The following is a 26,912-nucleotide window of genomic DNA, read 5'->3' as shown; positions in this document are numbered from 1 at the left end:
TGGGGGAAGTTACGAAGAACTATGTGCTGGATACGAAGGCTGGTGGGGTAGTAGGTGAGGAAAAAGAGGAACCGTATCCTTGGTGGTGTGGCAGGAGGATGGGGTGAGGACAGCCATGCGTGAAATGGAAGAAAGGCAGTTGAGAGCAGTGTTGATGGTGGAGAAAGGGTTTTTAAACATCTCTGTTAAATCTCCTCTTAGCTGTAGATCTTCTTCTGGCCATCCATGTAATTTTAAATGCTTACCCCCTGAAGAATTCAAATAACTTTATTCTGTATCTATCCTTGCTTTCCTGTTCATCCTATTTTGTTGTGCCCAGAATTGCGTACATTGAGACAGAAGTGTTAGTTTGTGCAAGAACCATGACTTTAGACTTTGCCTCTTCTTTGAAAGCCCTAGATCCAAAATGCTTTATTGACCATCTTGTTGCCTTCAAACAGGATAAGAAATAACTGCAGGAGTAGTCTCAAGGATCTTAAATTTTGTCCAGGGTTCAATAAAATTCTGGCTGATTTTCAACCTCAAGGCCATGTTCCTGACTAATCTCTTGAAATAAAAACAAAAAATATTGGAAATACTCATCAAGTTAGACAACAGCTGTGGAGTAACAGAGTTCACATTTCAGTCAATGGCTTTCATCTGGACTTGGAAAAGATAGAAATCAATTATATTTTAAAGTGCAGAGAAGTGGAAGGGATGTAGCGATTATCCAGAGGGAGGTTATGAGAATATGTTTGAAAACTGGACCTCATTATACTGAGGCAGAGGCGTGTTTGCCCAACAAAAATGACACTGCATTTATCACCAAGTTTTATATCAGTGTCAGTTTTGGGCTTTCATGCTAGAAGTTCAGTTGAGTGAAAGTGAGAATCAGTCTCAAAAACCTCTCAGTGATTGGTCTCTTACCCTGCTTCAATGAAGTTCAGCCTTAGCTCCAGGAACAGCACCTTATGTACACTACAGCCCTCAGGACTCAATATTAAATGCAACAATTTCGGTGAAACAACCTTTCTAATTCATGCCCAGTTCCAAGAAAGGTCACCAGCTTGTCACTGTTTTCTGTCTTCACAAATGATGTCACAGAATATTTAAAGCATTATCAAATATATTTCAGCTCTCCAGCAAGTGCAGAATTTATAGCTCACACTTCGTCTCATTCTTCCGTCATTATTCACTTCCTTCCTTTTAAATGGCTCCCAGAAAGATCAACTGCAGTTACCTAACATTCACCACCCTCTCTCAGCTGGCACTACCACTGTTGTGTCATTCAGTTTCTTTTCATCTCCACCCTATCCCTGACACTTCTTTGGTTCTTTCCACCACTCGTCTTTACCTCTTTTGAAAAGCATGTTTAATTTAGTTACTGACTAATGTTTAATTTCTAACTCTTCATTGTTCTAATGAAATGCCATCGACTATTTCTGTTTCATTACACACAGATGCTGCCTCACCTGCTGAGTATTTCCAGCATTCTCCACTTTTATTTTTGTTGTCTTGTGAAAGCAGAGGAAGCAGAGAAAGAAGATGTCATTTTGGAGTCATTTAGAATGACTCCAGGCTGAAAAAGTTTGCTCCCAATCTGTGTTTTTCCACTGAACGAGGCTTATATAAACCAAGATAACCTTTCTTTATATCAGAGGTTGTTAAGGAAGTAGGCCAGCTATTTCCTGAGGGGATCCAATCTCCCCTCTCACCACCACACTGACATGTTTTCTTATTGTCATCAGATCCAGCCTCACTGTGAAACTTCTGCAGATATTTAACTCTCATTCACTTTGGGAGGCTCTCCATGAGCACCTCTGGTGAACTATGCAATTTATAGACTGCTGAATGGGGCAGAAGGAAGAAACAGAGAAAACCTGCGTAAATTGAAGAATGATGAAGAGAGCTACGAATGAAACAGCAGGCCCATGTCCTGTTCTCATTTGCCTATCCACGTCATAAATGTGAATGTCTTCCATTTTCTGAATGTCTTCTATTGGCTTACTGGGGAACTCTCCTACTGGGGAGCAGGTCATCCTCTCTTCTTGCTACTGCCATCAGGAAGAAGGTATAGGAACCTTAGGTCTTATACCACCGCAGTCAGGAACAGTTTTTATCCATCAACCATCAGGCTCTTGAACCAACAGGGATAACTTCACTCACCCTATCACTGAATTGTTCCCACAACCTATGGATTCACTTGCAAGGGCTCCTCATCTAATCTTCTTGATATTTATTGGTTATTTTTTATTATTATTATTATTTATATTTCTGAGAAAGGACAAGAATACAAAAGCAAGGATATAATGCTAAGGCTTTATAAGGCATTGGTCAAACTGCACTTTGAATATTGCGAGCAGTTTTGAGGTCCTTATCTGAGAAAAGATGTGCTAGCATTGAAGATAGTCCAGAGAAGGCTCATGAGAATGATCCCAGGAATTAAAGGGTTAATATATAAGGAATGTTTGATGGCTCTGGGCCAGTATTCGCTGGAGTTTTGAAGAATAAGGTGGATTCTCATTAATGTCTATCAAATATTGAAAGGCCTCGATAGAATGGATGAGAAGAGGATGTTTCCTATAGTGAGGGAGTCTAGGACCATAGGGTACAGCCTCAGAATAGAAGGATGTTCATTTAGAACAGAGCTGAGGAGGCATTTCTTTAGCCAAAAGGTAATGAATCTGTGGAATTCATTTCCGCAGTCAGCTGTGCAGGCCAAGCCTTTGGGTATATATAAGACAGAGATTGATAGGCTCTTGATTAATCAGGGTGGCATAGGTTACAGGAAGAACTCAGGAGAATGGGGTTTAAAGGGATTATAAATCAGTCATGATGGAATGGTGGAGCTGACTCAATGGGCTGAATGGCCTAATTATGCTCCCATGTCTTATGGTCTTCTGGTCTTCAGGTGTCACAAGCCTTCCTTCAGTGTGGTCTTACACTGCATGGGAAAAGTTGCACTGTCTGGATGCTCATTGGTGTGCATTACAGATATCAACCATGGATACAGAACATTGCAGCACAGTACAGCTCCTTTGACCCATCCCGTGCTGACCTTTTAACCAATCTAACCCTTCCCTCCCATATAGGCCCTCCATTTTTCTAACATTCAAGTGCCTACTGAAGAGTCTCTTAAATATCCCCAATATATCTGCCTCTACCACCACCCCTGGCAACGTTTCATGCATCCACCATTCTCTGTGTAAAGTCATTTGCCTTGCTTACCACTGACTCAGCTGGCAAGTTAACCATCAGGGAATCCTGTACAAGGACTCCCAAAGCCTTTTGTACCTTCGATTTTTGAATTTTCTCTCCATATAGAAAATAGTCTATCCTTTTATTTCTTCTACCAAAGTGCATACACTTCCTGACACCGTATTCTGTATGCTACTTCTTAGCTCATTCTCCTGATCGGTCTAAGGGCTTCTGCAGCCTCCCTGATTCCTGAACACTACCTGACCGTCCACCTATCTAAAATGTTCATGGTACTCCAAGTGAGGGCTTACCAATGCCTTATAAAGCCTCAGCATTACATCCTTGCTTTCATATTCTAGTCGAAAGCTAGCATTTCATTTGTCTTTCTCACCATCGACTCAACCTGCAAAATAATCTTTAGGGAATCCTGCACAAGGTCTCCCAAGTCCCTTTGCACCTCCGATTTTTGAAATTTCTCTCAGTTTTTAAAATAGTCTACACTTTCATTTCTTCCACCAAAGCACATGTTCATACAGTTCCCAGCACTGTAATCTATTGGCCTCTTCTTTGCCCATTCGTTTAATCCGGCAAAGTCCTTCTGCAGCCCTCCTGCTTCCGCAACACCACGTGACCTTCCACCAATTTTGTATCGTCCACAAACTTGGCCACAAAGCCATCAGTTCTCTCATCCGCATCATGGACATCTGATATAAAAAGAAGTGGTAGCAACACAGAACCCTGTGGAACTCCACTAGTCACTGGCAGCCAATCAGAAAAGCCTCCCTTTATTCCCACTCTTGCCAATCAGCCACTGCTTTATCCATGCTGGAATACCCTGGGTTGTAACACCATGGGCTCTTGACTTGTTGAGCAGCCTCATGTATAGCACCTGTCGAAGGTGATCTGAACATTCAAGTACACAACACCCCTTTGTGCATCCTGCTTGTTATTTCTTCAGAGCTTTGTCAGTTAAGATTTTCCCTGAAGGAAACCATTATGACTTCGGCCTATTTTATCATGTGCCTCCAAGTACCATGAAAACACATCCTTAATGATCGACTCCAACATCTGACTGCTGAGGTCAGACTAACTGGCCTATAATTGCCCTTATTTCATGCCCTTTCTATTTCTCTTTGAAATAATATGTCACATCCTGCTACTGTTCTGTGGCCTGTATATAATTCCCATCAGCGTCTTTTTACTGTTGCAACTTCTTAACTCTATTCACACGATCTACCCATAAGATCTTCTGATCTTATGCAACCTCTCTTTAAGAACTCTATTTGACTTTTTACAAACAGAACTACTCCACCCCCTCTACCTACCTGCCTAACTTTTTGATACAATGTGTATCCTTAGTTTTGAAAATACAAACAGGAGGAAATCTGCAGATGTTGGAACTTCACGCAACACACACAAAATGCTGGTGGAACCCTTTTCTTTCTCCCTAGGCCACCCGTCCCATGATCTTTTCCCTTCTCCAGCTCTGTATCCCTTTTGTCAATCACCTTTCCAGCTCTTAGCTTCATCCCACCCCCTCCAGTCTTCTCCTATCATTTCAGATTTCCCCCTCCCACTCCTACTTTCAGATCTCTTACTATCTCTTCTTTCAGTTAGTCCTGACGAATGGTCTCAGCCCGAAATGTCAACTGTGCTTCTTCCTATAGATGCTGCCTGGCCTGCTGTGTTCCACCAGCATTTTGTGTGTGTTGCTTGTATCCTTCGTTGTTCAGCTTTCAACTACGATCTTTCAGTTATTGACTCATTGATGGCCACAACATCGTACCTGCCAATATCAAACTGCACTACGTTCATCTGCTTTATTCCATACACTGCATGCATTAAATTATAACACCTTCAGTCCGGTATTTATCAATATTTTAAATTTTGGCCTCCTGTTACACTCATCCCACTGACTGTAATTTTGCCCTGTCGTCTGCCTGTTCTTCCTTGCAGTCAAATTACACACTGTATTGACGTGTGCTAATTGCCCCACTTTCAGCCCTGTCACTCTGGTCCCATCTCCCTGGCAAATTAGTTTAAACTCTTGCCAACAGCTGTAGCAAAGCTGCCTGTAAGAATATTGCCCCCCCTCAAGGTCAGGTGCAACCCATCCTTTTGTACAGGTTATAGCTTCTCCAGAAGAGATCCCAATGATCCAGAAATCTGAAACCCTGCCCCTTGCACCAATTCTTCAGCCATGCATTCATCTGGCAAATCATGCAGGATTTGAGAAGGGAGATATTTTAAATCTTTAAATCTTGTAAATCAAGGTCCATCAAATGGCTCGAGATTCCAGTGTCTGCAGTCTGGTGTTTAGCAATAAAAAGAGAAACCAGCCAACTAGAGGGAGAGTGGAGAGTTTATAGTTTTCTTCTGCAGAGCTGTGGACAGGCATCGGGCAAGAAACAAAGGACTATATTCTGATAGATTAAGACAGATCAGATGATAAAGAGCATTAGTATCAGCCATGAGTGAGAACTTCTGAAGAAATGTGATGACAAAGACAGCTTACCTGAAGCTGGAATTTTCACTGTTGATTCCAGAGGATGCAAATGGCCCAAGCTAAAGATAAAAGATACCATTTTTTTCTAGCTTAAATTGGAATAACTGAAATGTCAAGTTGTTAACTGGATACACTGAAAGGAATTGCTGACAAAACGCAGCAACCACACAGATGAAATAAGAACAGAGGACCTGGGAGTACTCAGTGGAACCGGTGCCACCTCTGGGGAGAGGAACAGTTAACTTCTCGTCAATGGACATTTCGCTACCTTCAGTTTACAATTTCTAGCACTTTCTTCTTTCATTTCTGGTTTTAAGCATCTGCTGTTTTGTTTTGCTTTACATCATCAAAGTTGAATTGGTTTTAACGGAATCTTCAAGGCAACAAAAATAAGAGGAAAAGGTAAGTAAAATAAGCTGTAGAAAACAACAAAAATGAACTACTTTCTTTTATTCTGTATCATTTATGATTGAAGGATTCTAAATACTTGGGAGCCAAATAATAAGAACTACCTGGTACCTTGCCATTTATGTATATATTTATATGCCTGATTCCACTCACAGCCAGAACAATCAGCATGAGAGTGTTGCTGATCAAGGCATATATATTGGCCAAGTCATTGGGAATCTCTCCTCCTCTACCATAGAACATCTACCATAAACGCTGCCTGGGCAGGGCGAAAAGCATTATCAAGGATACATCTCACCCTAGCCATGGACTTTTTAATCTCGTCCCATCTGGTAGGCACTACAGGAGCCTCCACTTCCACACCAGCAGGCTCAGGAAGAGCTTCTTCCCTGTGGCTGTGACCCTGCTGAACCTCACATCACAGCGCATCCACATTGGACTGTCTCAGTACTTTTATAATTGTATGCTATAGCATCTTACTTTCTATTCACAGTTATTTTGTAAATAATACTTTTCTACTTCTGGTCAGATGCTAACTGCATTTCATTGGCTTTGTATCTGTACTCAGCATGATGACAATGAAGTTGAAACTACTCTAACCTAATCTAATCCTTCTCCAGAGGTGCCTCAGCATAGCTTAATTCCACTGCTAGCCAAAGTGGGTCTCCTACAGAGCATGCTCTTAATATTGCATTGTAGCTTCTGGCTAGCTTGTCAGCTCATCACAAATGTGTCTTTCTTGAATCTATAATCGCTAGAATTTGCATTTTGTACTAAAAGTCGCAAATTAAAGATTAATTTGAAAATGGCCAGAATGTCAGGCAACACTTGTAGGCTGACCCCTGCACGCCCTTGGATGTGTTGGTTGTTGACACAAATGATGCATTTCATTATATATTTTGATGTATACATGATAAACAAATTTGAATCTTGAATCTTGACTTGGTATATTCCGGAATATCACACCCTTTAAACTCTTTTTGAAAATGGTTACTGTATTTAGCAATGATTTTTATGTTGTGAATTCTATTCCCATCAGTAAGATCAGGTGCATTGGTAGTAATAGAGCTCATGACATTCCTGAATTCATACAGTGTTTTTTAAAATAAGTCAATTTTATTCTATGACTCAATTGCAGAATTGGTTTTTGAATGTCCATCGTTATCTCAAATAAAATTTACAACCACCAGGGAGAAAGGGAATTGTTATCCATGGATGTGGCCTTAGCTCACACCTCAAAGGCAAAAACTAGCCAATCCATTTGTTTATCTTCCTCTTTGATTAATTTGTTATAAATTTTATAGCTTTAGCCCAAATGCATGCAACCTTGCTTGTTAGCAAAACTAGCGATATTGTGATTTGTTTTATATTCTTGTCAAACCTTTGGCTTTAATTTAGATATTTTTGTTCAAATTGAGATTATTGGAGAAGAGAAAATTGTGTTGTCATTCGGATCATTTTCTCCACTGGAATGGCGAACATTTTTGTCCATGGTTACATCTAATCTCTCTTGGGAAGGCAGATAATTATATGTTAAGTTTCATTAATGTGGAGAAAGGAATGTCTAACATATCAATTCAAATGCAATGTACTTCCACATTAATTACATGATAAATTTTGACATTTCCTGTTTTACAGATAGACTTTTTACTTTCCTTAGCTGAAGTTTAAGGAAGGAACATAGAACGGTTTCAGTGACATTTACTTTACTTCAAACCTCCAAGTTCTTGTCCAGGCTAAATTTGTCTGAGAGATAGAGATTTGCAATTCCCTAGATACAGAATCATATTATCAGTTGCTATTTCATTTTAGTAGTGAGGAAGATGAAGTGAAAAGGGATTGGAATATTTCTATAAGTGGATGTAGTTTTCTGAAGATGAGAAAGTATGCAGTTTCTTCAGCCTCCAGCTAGAAAGGATTTCAAGTCTGTCATATCTTGTTGCTTTGTGGAAAAGAGAGATAATATCCTTTCTTGTGTTCATCTCACCATATAAAAAATCCTGCTCTATTAATTTTAATAGGTTCACAATCTGTCTCATTATACCACTCATGAAATCTCATCATTGGCAATGGTATGACCTTGGCAGACTGAATAAAATTAGAATCTTTTCTTTTTGGTAGACTTCGCAAAATGCTCAGCACCACTCACACCCTCTCAGATAATGAAGCAGCCCACATCCAAATGCAACAAGACCTATACAATATGCAGGACTGCGCTGAAAGATGGCAAGTGACGTTTACACCAGACAAGCATAACAGTGCCAGGCAATGATGAATCTCAACAAGAGAATGTTCACCTATCACCTCCTGATCTTCAATGGCATTACCATCACTGAATCCACTACCACTGATATCCGGGGGATTATCATTGACCAGAAACTGAACTGGGGAGCCATTATACATAGGTCAGAGGCGAGGAATCATGTGGTGAGTAGCTTACATCCTGGCCCTCCAAGCTCTGTCCATCATCTACAAGGCTCAAGTCAGGAGTATGATGGAATACTCATCACAGCTGCATAATGTTCTGAACTCATCCAGCTCCATCATGGGCACTGTCCTCCCCAACATCGAAGACACCTTCAAATGGTGATGCCTCAAAAAGGTGGTATCCATCATCAAGGACCCCCATCACCCAGGGCTGGCCCTCTTTTCATTGCTACCATCTAGGAGGAAGTATAGGAGCCTGAAGTCATCGACTCAATTTTTGAGGAACAGCTTCTTCCTCTTCACCATCAGATTTCTGAATGAACACTATTTCACTATTTATTTTCTCCTTTTTACTTTTCTCTCTTTTTGCACAACTTATTTAATTTAACTTTTATTGTAATATTTTATAATTTATATTTATCTTTCAATATTTTTATTAATTTCAACATAGAAGAATACACAGTACAAGAAGATATATAAGTCAAAAAAGATAAAATAATACCAAATACATTATATTTGAATCACACTTGCAAACTCATTACCCCATATTCATGTAAATTAAATTAAATTGTAATATTGAAATGTGGTAATTTTGTTATACAAAAAAAAAGAATCTAAGCCCACTACCAAGCTCGAAGCCGTTTGGTAAAGAAAGAAAAAAGAAAAAAATCCTTATCATATAGTGAAATATGTTATTAGCCAACATCTGTACTTTAACAGCAAATCAAAGGTTTTGAAAATAGTTCAAAAATGGTCCCCACAATAATTTATATTTCTTAATGTAATTTATTGCTTTTTTATTATTATGCATTGCAGTCTACTGCTGCTGCAAAACAGCAAGTTGCAGAGGCTGATGGGATGGTAGGTAAGGAGAAGAGGGACTCTATCACTATTAAGGTGGCAGAAGATGGGATGAGTCTTGAATGTTCAGAAAATGGAGACAATGCGGGTAAGGGTAGCATCAATAGTAGAAGGAGAACATCTCTGATGCTCTATGAATGGAAAGCCATGTCCTGGGAACAAATGTTTTTCATACCTTTTTGATATTATTGGCTAACTTACCTTCACATTTTATCTTTTTCTCCTTACGTTTTTTTAGTTGCCTTGTGTTGTTTTTTAAAAGCTTCCCAATCCTCTATTTTTTGCTATATTAAATGCCCTGTCTTTTTCTTTTATGCTGTCTTTGACTTCCCTTGTCAGTACAGTTGCCTCATTTTCTATTTAGAATATTTTTTCATATTTGAGATGTATCATTCCTGCGCCTTTCAAGTATCTTCCAGAATCTCCAGCCATTGCTGTCCTGCCAACAACCCTGCTAGTGTCCCCTTCCAATCAACTTTAGCCAGCTTCTCTCTCATGCTTCTGTAATTACCTTCACTCCACTGTGGTACTGATACATTTGACTTTATCTTCTCCCTCAAATGGCAGGGTGAATTCTAACATATTATTACCACTGTCTCCTAAGGGTTCCTTTACTTAAAGCTCCCTGATCAAATCTAGTTCAATGCACAACACTGAATCCATAATTGTCTATCCCCTAGTGGGCTCAAGCACAAGCACTCATAGGCACTCTACAAATTCACACTCATGGGATCCAGAACCAACTTGATTTGCCCAATCTGCCTGCACTTAGAATCACCCATGAATATTATAACATTTCCTTTTCTATTTCCCATGGTAATTTATTTCTCACATCCGGGCTACTGTTTGGAGGCCAGTATATAACTCCTATCAGGGTTTTTATACCTTTACAGTTTCTTTACTCTATCCACACATATTCTACATCTTCTGATCCTATATCACCTCTTTCTAAGGATTTGATTTCATTTTTTTAACAGCAAAGCCACCCCCACTTCTTCTGCCTGTTAGCCTGTCCTTTTAATACAAGATTTGAATTTTTAGCTCCCAACTAAGATCTTCTTTCAGTCATGGCTCTCTGATGCCCATAGCATATTACCTGCCTAGCTCTAACTATGCTACAAGATTGTCTGTCTTAATTTGTGTACGATGTGCATTCAAATATAACACCTTCAGTCCTTATTTATCAACTTTTCAACTTTGCCCCCATGTTATACTTATACTCATCGCAATTTTTGCTCCATCATCTACCTGTCCTTCCTGACAGTCTCACTCAACAATTCATTGATTTGTACACCAATTGCCCCATCCTCAGCCCTGTCACTTTGGGTCATATCCCTTGCCTACTTAGTTTAAATCTTCCCCCACAGTTCTATCAACCTGTTCAGAAGGGTATTGGTCCCTCTCACGTTCAAGTGTAACCTGTCCTTTTTCTACAGGTCATTCATTCTCCTGAAGCAATCTCAAAGTTCCAGAGATCTGAAACCCTGTTGCTGCACCACCTTGTCAGCCACTCATTCATCTGTACTGTCATTGTACTGTCCTGACTAACACATGGTACTGGGAGTAACCTAGAGATTTCTGCCTTGGATGTCCCAATCTTCAGCCTCTTCCCTAATTCCCTATACTCATTTTGCAGGACCACTTTCCCCTTTGTACCTATGTTATTGGTGCCAACGTGCACCATGACCTCTGGCTGTTTAGTCTTCCTCTTGAGAATCTCTTGCAGCTGCTCTGAGACATCCTGGACCCTAGCACCTAGGAGGCAATACATGATCCTGGCTTCTCTTTTGCAGCCACAGAACCTCCTGCTACCAACCCCCCCCCCCCCCCCCCCCCAGCTATCAAATCTCCTACCACTATCGCTCTGCCTGACTTTACACTTCCCTGCTGGGCCTCAGAGCCAACACATCTCAATTGCCCTGGTTGCTGCTTCTGTCCCTGAAAGGTCATACCACTACAGTATTGAAAGGGGTATACTTGTTGCTGGGGGGAAAGACCACAGGGGAACCTGCACTGACTGCTTACTCTCCTTATTCTCCCATCTACTATCTGAAGACTGTGTTCTGAATTTGACTACCTCAGTAAAATTCCTATCTACGAGGTTTTCAGCCTCCCGGACCATCCCAAGTGCATCCTGATCCAGCTCCAGTTCCTTGACCTTGTCAGTCAAGAGCTGAAGTTGGGTGCTCTTCCTGCAGATATAGTCATCAGGAAGTTATTGCCTTAACTACCATCCTTCCTATACCTGTTATACCTCCAACTTCTCAAACTTGAGCTCTAGCATGCCCCTGTTCTCACCCAAGTCTGTTAAGCCAATGCCTGACCACTCTAACACTGTCTGCTCCAAGAATGGCCATTCCACTTAAACCTCGCTTCTTTTTATTGGCCCTTGCTTTGTTACTATTAGCCCAAGAGCTCTCCTGCTCGCTTTTTAAAACAGGTGCATAAAGTTCACGAAGAACTGTTTCCAACTCACTCTGTGATCTTCCGCTCTGCTTTTTAATTATATTCCAGCTGAAAAGATGATCTCATATTTTACCTTATATTCCATTATGGCCATTCTCTTAATCTGTCGATATCAGTATGCATCATCCTCACAACTGCCATTCAGTTTTGTATCATCAGCAAACCCAGTCACTTTATCTAAATCATTGATATGGGCTGTGAACTAATAGGGCAATTGCTAGTGGTGATCCCTGTGGCATCCAGCTGGCCACAGCCTTTCACAGCAAAATGATATGCTTCTTCCTAATCCTTTCTTTCGAGCCATTAACTAATCCTTAACTCATGCTCCAAATGTTTTAATTATTTTAATATCCTAATCTGGCACCATATCGAGGTCTACTGAATATCCCAATACTGCTTTGTTAATTACAGCCTCAAATTGCCAACAGATTTGTCGATCAGGATTGCATTTTGATAAATGTATATTGACTGCCCGATACTATTATTATTTTCTAAGTGCTACATTATTACATCTTTACATTGTCCCTATGAATTATGTCAGGATACCTTGTATAGATTCCTGTTCCCTCTCTCTTGTTTCTTAAATAGGGTGATTACATTTGCTGGTTTCCAATCTGCAAAAACTAATCTAGTGTCTATCGAATTTTGGAAGGCGACAACCTGTGACTCACTCCACTTTCACCAGAGAACATCTCTTTCAAAGTCTTTGGATGCATGTTATCTGGTTCAGGGGATTTATTGGTTATCATTCACGCTAATTGTCCAGTTTGTTTTTCATTCCTGCTGATTTCCTTCAACTTCTCATTCACATCAGATCTATCCTGCATGATTTCAAGGAGGCTTGTTTTGAGTCCTACCATGAAAACAAAGACATTAATAGCTTCATAAAGACACTGATACAATGAATCGTAGGGCACAAGGGAGTGTAGTGGAAAATAAGTACCCAGGAGTACAAGAGTATATGCAATGTCACGAGTTGACCAGCTGGTGAGAAAGCTATTTGGCACGGTAGCCTTTATCAGTCAGGGCACTGGGGACAGCAGTTGAGACCTTATGCTGCAGTTCTGTAAGTCATTTATGAGGCTGCACTTGGAATACTGTGTAGTTTTAGTTACTATGTTATAGAACAGATGTGGTTAAACGACAAAGCGTGCAGAAAAGATTTACATGGATTTTGCTAGAGAGAGGGGGCCTGAGTTATAAGGAGAGACTGGCCAGCCTAGGCCTTTATTCCATGGAGCATAAGAGAATGAAGGGAGGTCTTACAGAAAAGCTTAAATTTATGAGAGGTATAGCTAAAGTAGCTGGTAATAGTCTTTTCCCCAGTGTTGAGGAGAACACAATGAGAGGACACAGATTAAGGGTGAGAGGGAAAAGATCTAGAAGTGTCTTGAGGGGCAATTTTTTTCTTGCAGAGGGTGGTGAGCTGCCAGAAGAAGTAGTAGAGGTGGGTGTGATACTAGTAGCGGTAGTGCAATTACTCGGGTCAAACATGATGTTCCCCTAAGAGGTTGTCTATTGGTAGGCCCTCAGGTGGCTATAGAGGCTAATCCGGAATCCACATATTCTGGTGCAGTATAGGCAAGAATAAGTGGTGGCTGTGGTTAGTGGCTGAGTCTTTTGTTTGTTCAGCCTCTCCTTTCACACCTACCACTTGGACTCTGCAGCACAGTGGAAGTTAATCCCATGTAGCACAGCTCCCTCTTGAACAGATTTCCTCCAGGTGTATTTATTGAGTACAATGTCTTGCCTGTTTTTAGATGTAATGTTGAAATTCCTCAGGCTGATACTGATGTTAACTTCAAAGCATTTTCTTTTGCCCAAGTTCAAGGTTCAAGGTTCAAAGTACATTTATCATCAAAGTACATGGGCAGTATACAACTTTGAGATTTGGCTTCTCTAGACAGCCGCGAAACAAAGAAAACCATGAAAGCCATTTAAAAAAAATCGAGCCCCCCCCCCCCCCACACAAGAAAAACCAGAAGAAACAAATTAAGCAAAAGGCAAGAAGAACATCAACCCTCCCCCATGCACAAAAAAGCCAAATGATGCTAATGGCAACGAGGACATCAAATGACCCCAGCACATGCAAAAATACAGACAAATCACACAAACAGAAGCAAGAAAGAATTGCTGAAAACAGAGAAAACAAAAGCATAAAACTGAAAGTGTCCAATTGAACTACAGTCCAATCCATAAATTGCAGGCCCAGAACTTCAGTGCCATCCTCCAGCAGCATCAAAGGAGAGAAAGAGACCATTTGAACGCAGGGGCTTTCCATTGGGAGAAGTCACCGCAAGGGATAGAGAGGCCATCACACACAGTCACCTTCCTCTGGCTGCAGCAAGCTGATAGACACCACTGAATGCTTGCTTGCCTTCCTCACTCCTCCATGTTTCATTTGTCCTCAACTCGTTAATCAGTGAGATGGGCGAGAAACAGAGTCGATCATGGTCTCTAAGCTTCTAGGCCTGAAGGCCACTTGCCTCCTGCAATCTTCTTGGAGACTGCAAAGCACCAGATCATTCAATCGATCTGGAAATTGTAGATCACAGGCTCCAACAGTACTAGAGTAAAAAAGATGTTAAAGAAGTGAACAGCTTTGTGAACCATTTGGAAGATGTCACCAGGGTAGTGTTGTTCGCTAGTGCCATCTTGACCAAGGAACTTGCTGACCTTCCTCAACTGGGAGTAAAAGTTCTGTTTGGGGAGATGTGAGTTAGACACCCAGATGACATGACGTATCAATTGGAGTTGGTGTTGAATTATCATGGTGGAGATGCAGCTCATATTGGCCTCCACCAGCACACTGGTGTGAGTACATCTATACTACCAGCCAATCCTCAAAATCTTTTGTAAGGACCTATGGTGTCTACTGTTGGTGGTTCATGATTCTGCTCCATGCAATAATGTAGGAAGGACAATAACTGTATAGACCAAAAAATTTTCTTTGGAAATTAATCTGTGACCTGTAGGTCACAGTCTTCAAAGATTCTTTTCCTTAATCTTGCATGGCTCCACTAGCACTATTGAGGTTTTTCTCTGAGTCATCTGCTTTTGAAGGGAGAATGTTGCCAAAGTATAGGAAGTGATCTACTTGTTCAAGGACAACATTGTCAAATTTTATGGAGGGCTGGTTAAGTAGCTGGTTGGTGTGTGGCTGATATAAAGATCTGTGTCTTTGTTTTAGATTCGTACAAGTCCTAAGACACCATGTGCCTTGGCAAAGCCATTCAGGGTACAATGGAGTTCTTGTTCTCCTTCAGAGTGTGCAGCAATGGCATTGTCATTGCATACTGGAGCTCCATGATAGTGGTGGTGCTGACTTTGCTCTTGACCTTGAACCAACTGAGGTTGAAAAGCCTGTTGTACACCCTATATATGATTGGGATTCCCTGTGGCAGGTCTTGGCCAATGTGATGAAAAATGGTAGCAATAAAGATGGTAGATAGGACAGGAACAATGATGCACCTTGTTTGACTCTTGTCTTGACAGTGAAGAATTCTGATTCAGCCCCACAATGGCTGAGAATTAGAGCTGACATCCCATCATGCAGTAGCTTCAGTATCCTTAAGTACTTGTCAGGGCAGCCAAGCCTTGATTATATAAGCTAGAGAGCTTAGCAGTCTACTGTATCAAATGCATTTATCAAATCTATGAAAGCCAAGTACAAAATATGTTTGCAGCATTTTTTTCTGTACTTGGTGTGTTGGGAAGATCATATCTTCAGAACCTTCATATCTTCAGGATGGAAAGCACACTGTGATTCAGGGAGTACTTTATTCAGATAGCAGAAGGAGTAGGTTGACAAGGATATGTGCAAGTACTTTGCCTGTTGTTGATAGGAAGGAGATGCCTCTGTAATTGCTACAATCTGTCTTGTTTCCCTTCTTAAATATAGTCACTATTAAAGCATCCCTGAGCTCTGAGGGCAGTTGTTCCTTTTCCCAGACCTTCAGGAGCAGGACGTGTGTGTGGTGCAGGAGTGCTGTTCCATCTTCCTTGAGGAACTCTGCTGAGATCTCATCAGGACCAGTAGCTTTGTTGCTTTTCAGGCTCCAGATGGCATCATGGACCTCTTTCATATTGGGAGGTTCCCCTCTCACAGGTGTCTGTAGGACCTGATTAGTAACCATTGGTTCAGCAGTGCTATTAAATTTAAGAAGTTCTTGAAAGAGCTCTCTCTATCTATCATTGACATACTTCCAACCACCATGCTCTCAGCACCTCCAGAGTTCCCACCTTGGCACCTTACCCTTATTGTGCTCTACCTATTGTTGTAGGCAGTTTTTCATATATAATACACCTGCCGCCATGTTGTCAGCACCTCCAGAATTTCTTACCTTGATCCACTGAGTTCCCCTGCATTTTGTTTGCTGGTCCTTATCTCCTCATGTTGTGCTTTAAATTTCATTGACTGCTGTATTCTTGATCTTGAATGGAAACATTTCTTCACTTACCAATAATCTTGTGCCAATATTATAATATGCCAAGAACTTCCTCCCATTTTCAATGTGTTCATACTTTATCATGCTGACTTGAGACAGAATTCTGCATCACTTCATCATTAATAAACTTGAATAAGGTTTAAGTGTTCAGGATGCAAAATGTCAAGAAGGCTGCTAGCCCAGTCTGCACTGCCATCCTTAAACACTGAACTAATCAGCTGTTTACAGTCTTCACAGACATTTTCAAACAGTCTCTTTAACTATGCACTGTTTCACAAAATCTGTTATTATTTCAGTCCTCCAAAAAATCAAAGATCACTGGACTCTCTGACAACCGGCCAGTTACACTGATATCAGTCATAATGAAGACTTTTGAAAGGCTGGTCATGTCACTTCTCAAATCCACAACTCAAAATTTTCTAGTTTTGCTGCAGTTCCTCTACAGAGCTAACAGATCTGTGGATATTGTTGTTAACATGGTCTGGACTTCATACCACTGCTGCTTGACTCCCATATTTCAGGATTCTCTTTGTTGATTTCAGATCAGCCTTCAAAATCGTCATCCCTGAGCTTCTACAAGGGAAACTCTCCAAACTTAACACATTAGGTCTAATCTGCAGGTGGATCACAAACTTCCTCTCTGACAGGAGGCAATATATGAGACTAGGCAGGTATATCTTCACATCCTGCTCGATCAGCACTGGTGTGCCACAGTAGTATGTTCTTTCCCTGCTCCTACTTTCTCTATTCACCAAGGACTGCAACACCAGTGATCCAGCGGTTCAACTGATAAAGTTTGCAAACAACACCATTGTCATAGAACTAAGCACCAGAGGTGACAAATCCAAATACCATCAGAATATAAACAAGCTAGGCTCCTGGTGTAATCACAACAACTTGGAACTAGATGCTCTCAAAGTCATAGAGATGCATATCGACTACAGGAGAAAGGCATCCCCTCTCCACCCACTCACCATCAACAACTCTACAGTTAGCACCATTTCAACATTCAGCTTCCTCGGCACCATGATTTTTCAGAACCTCACATGGGAGAACAATATTTCCTTCATTAACAAACAGGCTCGGCAGAGATGTACTTCTGGTGGTAGATGGTAAAATTTAATCCTCTCCAGAACATACTGGTGCAATTCTACACTACCATCATAGGGAGCATCCTCACATCAGCCATTATTGTCTGGTACGGTGCAGCATCCTCTAACAATATACGCAAACCACAGCAAACTGTCAGGACTGCAGAAAGGGTCATCGGGTGTAGTCTACCATCACTGCAGGACCAGTATGTGTCCAGGACAAAGAAACGGGCAGGATAAATCATTCTGGACACTACCTACCTCACATCTGTCTTTTCTGAAAGCTTCCTTCTGGAAATTACTATAGGATTACTAAAACAAAAAACTTCTTTCCCCAGGCAGTTAATCTGATCAACCATTCTAGTTACCTACTTCTCACCATCTCTGTCTATGACAGCACTGTAAACATCTTAAACCATTTTCTTATGTCATTTACATCGCAAAAACATACTGGTATTTATATATTTAAGCACTTTATTCAATATTCATACTTCTAACTTTATAATTCTTAATGCTGTATAATTGTTCAATGCGGTTTTCTGTTGCATCCAGCACCAGCACATTACAGCAATTTCCTAATTCAGGTAAATAAATATAGCAAATAAAGGTGATCCTTTGATGAGCAAGAAGTTCTCTTTGTTCTCATTTCAATTTCAAGTTCAAGTTTATTTTGAAAGGGATATAATAATTAGTTGAATTATGAAATGACCATTGCTGCTTTTTTAAAATTCAAAATAAGATAATAGGAAATAAATCATTGGGATCAGTAATTGCTCAACTATTCCTGCAGAGCAGGCAGATCATGGAGATTCCCATGGATGTGGCATTGACATTTGCTCTAATCTTGGGAAAATTCACAGAGTGGTTTCAGTGCAGCTTCGTCTGAGAGCTGCTGGAGGTGGCTGATTGCCATGCTGATGTGGTGGGGCCTGTTAGTGCAGCTGTCAACGATTGGCTGGAAATTTCCCAGCAGCAATCAGTTTCCATAGAAACACTAGCCTTCTAATTTATTGTGGTTCTCACTACAGCCAGGTGCTTCATGGAGAAGTATGTTGTATTGATGAGAACTGAGATCAGAATATTAGAAGAAAGCTGCCATCTGTCTAGTTATTATTTTTTAATTTATAGAAATGGTAAATGTACCTTTGTCAGATTTGACAATTGATTGAGAAAATTTAAAACTCACAGTTATTAGGTCCCATCCCCAATTTCTCTTCCATTAACACAAATTATTCTCCCCTAAAGAAAGGAATTTTTGAACTTGGATGTTTATACATTTCTCTTCACTTTCTTGAGTTGGAGAATAATAACTGAATAGATGTCTCATTTTCTTGTCCTGGTGATTGAAACCATATCTTGCAAGGTTGAAGTCACTCTTTAAAATAATGGTCGATGCATTCTGGGTTTGGAAAAAATTGTAAGTACCAAAGAGATACATTTTTAAACACCTCGCTGGAATGGTTGACCTTTGGCTAAGAGAGCAGCTTAATGTAGTATTGTGTAAAGTGAGATATCCTTTTATACACCTTTTTATTTGCATATGTTGATATGATTCATTTTAAGAGAGATATCCAAAGTAGAAAAACACTGAAGGATTGCAGAAAATAAGAAGAGGTGGAGTAGGGCTGACAGGAATGTTCAGTCCATTGGTTTGAATGGTCCTGCTGGGAGGAATCTCCCTTTCTAAAGGTTTCCCACTCTCTGACTGTCTCCCAGAAGCAGTATTTGCAACCACATTGATTTTCCTCTTAAAGCATACCATTTTAATAGTACATTCAGTGGCCTATTTATTTGGAGCATCTGTACACCTGCTCATTAGTGCAAATATCTAATCTGCCAATCACATGGCAGCAATCCAAAAAAGGCATGTAGACATGATCAAGAGAATCAGTTGTTGTTCAGACTAAACATCAGAACGGGGAAAAGATGTGATCAAAGTGACGAGTGATTTTTGGTGCCAGATGCGGTGGTTTGCATATCTCAGACACTACTAAACTCCTGGGATTTTGATGCATAACAGCCTCTGTAGCCAAGGTTCCCAACCTTTTTTATGCCATGGACACCTACGACCAACTGAGGAGCATGTGGACTCCAGGTTAAAAACCCCTGCTCCAGAGCTTACGAAGAACAGTGTGGAAAAACAAAAAAAAATCCAGTAAGTGGCAGTTCTGTGAGCAAAAATGCCTGTTAAGGATAGAGATCAGATGTGAATGGCCAGACTGGTTCAAGCTGACAGGAAGGTGACAGTAACTCAAATAACAACAAACAGAACACATCAAACCTTGTAGTGAATGGGCTACTGCAGCGGAAGACCACACTGGATTTTACTCCGGCCCTAAGAAAATGGCCACTGAGTGTATACTGTTTTGTAGATTCAGCACAAACCTCATGTCAGTGTAATCAAAATTTAATCAAAGAAGTGTCTTGGATTCTGATAGTAATAGCAGTGTGAAAGCAGAGCGTGATTAGTGGTATTAGATATAGGAAGATAAACCTATCAATTAAAGTCTTTGTTCTTAAAGTTAATTCTGGAGAAAGTTATTGAATACATGGCCTTCTGGCAATCGTTTAATCGCATCAAAAGTTATTAGGCGTTGTCAGCACCATGAAATGCAATTGACATTCTCTATAAGCAGGGCTTTCTAATGATGTGTAAAGGATAAAAATCCTTATCTGCTTTGTACAGTAAGTTTTCTTATCATATATAAGATAAATGTAACCGCGCTCCTTGTTAGGAGCAGCAGATTAAATTGAATGCCTTCATTTGAAGGTCCTTTTTGAACTACATAGAGATATTCATTTTGTTGTGAACAGATTTAATGGAGAAAACCCAGGAACAGTGGAAACCCGAAATAAAAAGAGACCAAAAAAAAACTTGCATCTATGCAGTGTGTCCATCAATATTTGTTAAAATAAACACTTCCAGTAACATGGCATGATTCTGAACAAATAGCTCTGTATTTTTATAAACTGTTAACAAAATCAGAGTATACTGGATGAACCAAATAAGAACATAAGAAATAGGAGCAGGAGTAGGCCACCTGGCCCATCAAGTCGGCTCCACCATTCAATAAAATCATGGTTGATCTGACCATGGACTCCTCTCCCACCTACCTACCTTTTCCCCATAACCCTTAATTCCCCTACTATGCAAACATCTAACCAACCTTGCCTTAAGTATATTTACTGAGTTGGCCTCCACCGTTTCATTGGGCAGAGAATTCCACAGATTCATTACTCTATGGGAAAAGCAGTTCCCCCTAATCTCTGTCCTATATTTACTCCCTCGAATCTTGAGGCTATGTCTCCTAGTTCTAGTCTCACCCACCAGTGGAAACAACTTTCCTGCCTCTCCCTTATCTTTTCCTTTCATAATTTTATGTTTCTATAAGGTCTCCTCTCATTCTTCTGAACTCCATTAAGTACATTCCCAGGTGACTCAATCTCTCCTCATAGTCTAACCCCTTCATCTCTGGAATCAACCTGGTGAACCTCCTCTGCAACACCTCCAAAGCTAGTATATCCTTCCTCGAGTAACTGTACGCAGTACTCCAGGTGTAGCTGCACCAGTAGCTATACAGTTGCAACATAACCTCCCTGCTCTTAAATTCAATCCCTCTAGCAATGAAGGCCAGCACTCTACTTACCTTCTTGATAACCTGCTGCACCTGCAAACCAACCTTTTGTGATTCATGCACAAGCACTCCCAAGTCCTTCTGCACAGCAGCATGCTGCAGTCTTTCATCATTTAAATAATAATCTGATCTTCCATTTTTCCTTCCAAAGTTGATGACCTCACACTTACCAACATTGTACTCCATCTGCCAGATCCTTGCCCACTCACTTAACCTAACTATATCTCTCTGCAGACTCTCTGTATCCTCTGTACTATTTGCTTTTTATTTAGCGTCATCAGCAAACTTAAGATACACTACACTCGGTCCCCTTTTCCAGATTGTTACTCTATGTCGTGAACAGTTGAGACCCCTGTGGCACACCTCCCACCACTGATTGCCAACCAGAGAAACACCCATGTATTCCAATTCTCGGCTTTCTATTGGTTTATCAATTCTCTATCCATGCTAATACATTAGCCCCAACTCCATGCATTCTTATCTTACGGATAAGTCTTGTATATGGCACCATATCGAATGTCTTCTGGAAATCCAAGTAAATAACATCCATCTGTTCCCCTCTATTAACCATGCTTGTTATACCCTCAAATAACTCCAGCAGGTTTTTCAAACAGGACCTGCCTTTGCTGAATCCATGTTGCATCTGCCTGATGGATCTATTTCTTTTCAGATGCCTCGCTATTTCTTCTTTAATGGTAGCTTCAAGCATTTTCCTAACTACAGATGTTAAACTAACTGACCTATAGTTACCTGCCTTTTGCCTACATCCTTTTTTGAACAGTGACGTGACTTCACAGGTAATACAGCATATTAGGGAACAGGAGCAAAGTCAAAACTTCAGAACAAGAAAAGAGGGGAAACATAAAGTCAAGAGATACTGCAGATGCTGGAATCACATACAAAATGCTGGAGGAACTCAACAAGTCAAGCAGCATCTATGAAAAAGAATAATCAGTTGACGTTTCAGGTCGAGATGAATTGATGAAGAATCTCAGGCCCAAACATTGTCTGTTCATTCCCTTCCACAGATGCTGCCTGGCCAGCTGAGTTTCTCAAGCACTATGTGAGTGGAAAGTGGGAAACTGGGTGCGCTTTAAGTTTCAGAGCTGGAGAAAGTGATGAAATTTCTGCTGCAGGCAAAGCTGTCAAAGTAATCAATACTTACAGTACCTGTATTAAAACACAAAATAAAGCAACACATTGAAACTGGAACATTCAGCAACATGTTGGAAAAAGTAACAGGCTACTTGAAATAGTTGAATGCTGTTTTCCGAGCACAGATGGAAATTGAGCTTTGTTCCTTGAGCCTATGTTGATCATTGTTTTAACAATGTAGAAGGTCAGAGACAGAGAGGTCAGAGTGAGTAGTGAATGGAAACTAAAGTGACAGGCAGGTGAACGTTCAAATAAGGCCTTGTGGATTTTGGAATGGAGTGTCAGTGAAGTGAGCTGCATTCTCCCGGTTGATGTTGGGTATTACTTGAGTTTGTTGGAAAATATAGAGGGGGATGACTTTGAATTGCTCTTGCAAACTGAGAGTGGACTCGATGGACCCAATAACATTCTTCAACAATTCCATGAAGAGTCTGTGTGGAAGGAGGATAGTCTGTTTAATTGTATTGTTTCTATCTGGTGTCGTCACAGAGTTTTGGTTAAGCCATTTCGGCTAGGGTTGCAACCACACATTGAGGCTATGTGAGTTCTTCCATAAATCATTCTAATCATTAAACATCAGTAAGATTGATTTACTGTTCCATCACTTTAACTAATTCATTGATGCTTGTATGTTAGGTATTTAGTGTCTATATTCCCCATTAACTTTTATTTCTTTGAGATTCTCTTCTTTTTGCCTGTGCCTGGAACCATTTTATGAGTAACACTCACCTTTTGATTCCCTCCGCTTTCTTTGCAGAATCAGGTTTACGATCACCAAAAAATGTCATGAAATTTGTTAAATGCAAGACATAGAAATTATTATCAGATGCAAAATAAATGAAAGTGCAAAAGATTATTGCCCACAGGTCCCAGGGATTCAGAGACTAAATTAGGTTTTGGAAATTAAGCTTGTTTTCAGTCCTTGATGAAGTCCGTTTCCCTCTTTTGCCCTTTTCTCCTAATTCTCTTGAATGCGTGTATACCACCAGAATTAGATTGCCAAAGAAGATCAGCGATGCTTTTATCTCACTCAGTAATCAATAGAGACTGGTACCCCCGTAACACTAATGTATTGTGCAGAAGTCTATCCAAACGTACTTGAACACGAATAAAAGCCGGACTTTGATTGCAGTAACTAACCTAGTGGTTAGAAATATACCTCCATCAAAGATTTTCTACAACTGGTCTCTGAACACTGTGGAAACAGAGCCAGAATTATAAATAATAGTCATGAGTTACTGATCAGAGCATACTTTACCATTCCATGAGCAAGTTCCAAGTATGTGATTTATTTTATGAGAAATTTTGGCCAGTTCATTTTTAACAGCATGATCAGAGATACTACCACCATACTCAATTGTGCAGTTAGTCTTTTTTAGTTTTGCTATGAAATGAAATGTTCAGTCTCCAGCTAACCATAGCACAGTACTTAAGACAAGTCTCAACCATTAATTATTATATGTATAAATGAATTTATTCATGTAGATTGATCTCACTAAGCTGTTGTTTTTTTCTCCCTTCTTGATTTTTCTAGAACTTTAATCTTAACTGTCCAGTTCACGTGGAAGTTACTGTTGTAAGAACAGCAGGATTTTGACTTCTGTGTATCCTGGTAAAGACTAGTAAATTCCAATTTTCCCCTCTCTACTTGCAACACTAATGGGCATTAGAATAGAATTGCACATAGATATTGCTACCAGCCAAGGAAGCCAACGAGCATCACAAAGGCTGGTAACAGATCAAATTCAATCATATTTATATGTTTCAGTGCTGATCCCTGGGTGAGATGATGCTGAGGTAGCAGCATTGGGCTCTAAAATACAGTATCCTGGAGGAGATGGGATTCAGGTTTAATCCTCCACTTCACTGGGTTTTCAATCTTAGTTGTGCTGCAGAGGGGAGGTTGTTAACTAAAGGCCAAGTACTTCTTTGTAGGTGTTGAGCAGAGACATTTGAAATGGAATCTCCAGCAGGTGACTCCCACTTCAATATCCAAGTGCTGTCAATATCAGTGTAATGCCTGGTCTCACAAGGCTGTTGGAAAAAGAGAATTGATTAATATTGCTACTTGAAAAAATAGTGCATAAACATTAATAGGTATTTACTTTCTTCCTTCTGCATTCGAGGTTTACTTCTTGGGCTTGATAAAATCCTTTGTCATTAATTTTGCAGATTAATAAATTGTAATAAAAATTCAGATTCATGTCAATGTCAAATGGAGAGTACATTCTATATTCTGCAGTTATTGCTTACAGAGTGGGTTTGCTTGTTGGCAAGGAAATAAATCCAGAGGATGTTATGCCTTTAATTCTATACATGCAGTTCTGAGAATGCAACGCATAAATTGTTCGTGTAATGTAACCGATTGTATAATTATTATGTTCAACCATATCAAAACAGATATCCGAGCAGCCTACACCGAAAATTGATCTGTATTCAATTTGCTGCTTGAGTACAGATAATTTTCCATAAAACATTGAAATCATTATTAATGCATCAACTGACACTTTAGAACGGATCCTCTGAAACATCCTTAAGCCAGAGTGATTTGTAACTGCTGTATTTTATGCAAAATATATAGAGCTCAGCATAATGAGCATTTACCATGTACAGGAGGTTCAAAGTAATGCTGTCCTTTTTTGAACAAATCTGCTCCGAATATACTGTAAAATTGAAGTTGGACTGGACTAGTTGAACAACTTGCTGTTTTTCTTATGAAATTTAATTAAACTACAGTAAATGATGTCTGTCCACTTTACAGTTTGAAACTTATGGGAAGGACCATACAAAGGAACAGACTGAAAACCAGCAGCATTTCATTACAAGCTTTAAAAATAGATTATGTAACTTAAATTGATATTAAAACTGTACGTTTTCAGCACAGCAGATCCATTACTTATGCAATTTTATATTGCTGAAATACATCCCTTTATCACTTAATCTGTTTCTATTATTCAAAACTCAGGGGTACAAGTTTTTATTACTTAGGCTCCCAGTTATGAAACCCTTTCTTGAAAACAATTTGCTTTAATAGTCTGAACGGTCAAACAATGAGCAATAGTATAAATAGTTCATGAAATGAATTTTTCAGCCATTCTATTTTGTAGTAACAAATCAGGTTATATTTTATTAGCTCAGTATATAATAACACCAGTATATTAAAAAAAATTGAAAAGGGCATTCACACAAGTATTTCTGTTTGAAAATATTTGCGCAATTTACGAATTAGAAAGTATGAAAGCATAGATTATGTTAACATTTGTTACGTACAATTATTTGTAAAATCTTTTAAAATGAGCATTGCATGTAATATTAGATCAGTTATGAATGTTATTCTTATGTGCATTGTGATTGGCTGTCATGTTTAAATAATCAAATGGTCAGAAAGTGTCAAGGGCCGAAGAACTCCACTGAATTGATGGTCAGGTGTTCCTGCTATGGATTCTGAACTTTTCAGCTAATGTCCCTTCAAGTGTGCTTTCAGAAAGTGCTTTATACTTTCAAGGCAATCATGAAGGACATGGTTTGGAGTGTTTCAACAACCTATGGGCTCACTTTCAAGGACTTTTCATCCCATGTCCTTGGTATTTATTGCTTATTTATTTATTATTATGGGTATAATTATCATTTCTATTTTTTCTCTGTTTTTGTATTTGTATAGTTAGTTTTTTTTGCACATTGGTTGCTCTCCATCCTGCTGAGTGTGGTCTTTCATTGACTGTTTTGTTTCATGTATTCACCATTGCCTGCAAAATAAAAAAAGAATCCCAGTGTTGTACATGGAGACATGTATGTACGTTGATAACAAATTTACTTAGAACTTTGAAATTTGGCGCACACACACACACACACACACACACACACACACACACACACACACACACACACACACACACACACACACACACACACACACACACACACATCTTGATTCGCTGTTCAAGCCACAATCATTATGCATTAGATTTGGGCTTATCACAAATATCTTCACTGGGCTTTTGTAGACATCAAAGTTGGCCTTCACCAATTATGGTCCTCACTGGCTGCTGTCATGATCCTTCATTGCTGATCACTAAATATTCACTCCATCTTATACAACTTTATAAAGTCATCCTTCAATCTCATACATTCTAAGGTCAAAAGTCCTAGACTGCCCAACTCAATTCTTTCAGTCTTTGTAACATCCTCATAGATCTTCTCTGCAATTTTGAGTTTAATGCTGTATTTCCAATAACAGGGTGACCAAAACTATACAGAATGCTCCAAGTACAACATTTTGTAGAAATGCCATAACATCCCAAATCAATACCCTGATCGATGACGGTCAGCATCCTGAATGCCCTCTGCACTTACTGTTTTCAGTGAACAACGTACAGTACTAGTGCTCTGTTCCAAAAAACTCTTTAGGGCCCAAGTATTCAGCTTTGAAAGCCATTTGCCTTTGTTATGACACACACCCATTTGCGCCAGCTTCTGAGGTTCAGACACTAACTCCCTGGAGCATGGATAGCTGGCTCAGCTCCTTTAAAGATTCAGGACAGTCCTGCTAATTGCCAATCATCTTTTGTGCACCAAGGATTGAGCATTTAAAGAGCACCTGAACTGAGGTTTGGTGCTTAATCATAAGCCTACTCGTGATTTGTCCATTGTTTCGAACTCCAATTCTCAATCCAGTTTAAAACCATGTTGCAATCCTAGCATCAGCTATTCCGCCATTCTGGTCCAAGCCATCCACTTC

Source organism: Hypanus sabinus, chromosome 2 (assembly GCF_030144855.1).
Source record: "Hypanus sabinus isolate sHypSab1 chromosome 2, sHypSab1.hap1, whole genome shotgun sequence".
Taxonomy (NCBI): domain Eukaryota; kingdom Metazoa; phylum Chordata; class Chondrichthyes; order Myliobatiformes; family Dasyatidae; genus Hypanus; species Hypanus sabinus.
This window is presented reverse-complemented; position numbering follows the sequence as displayed.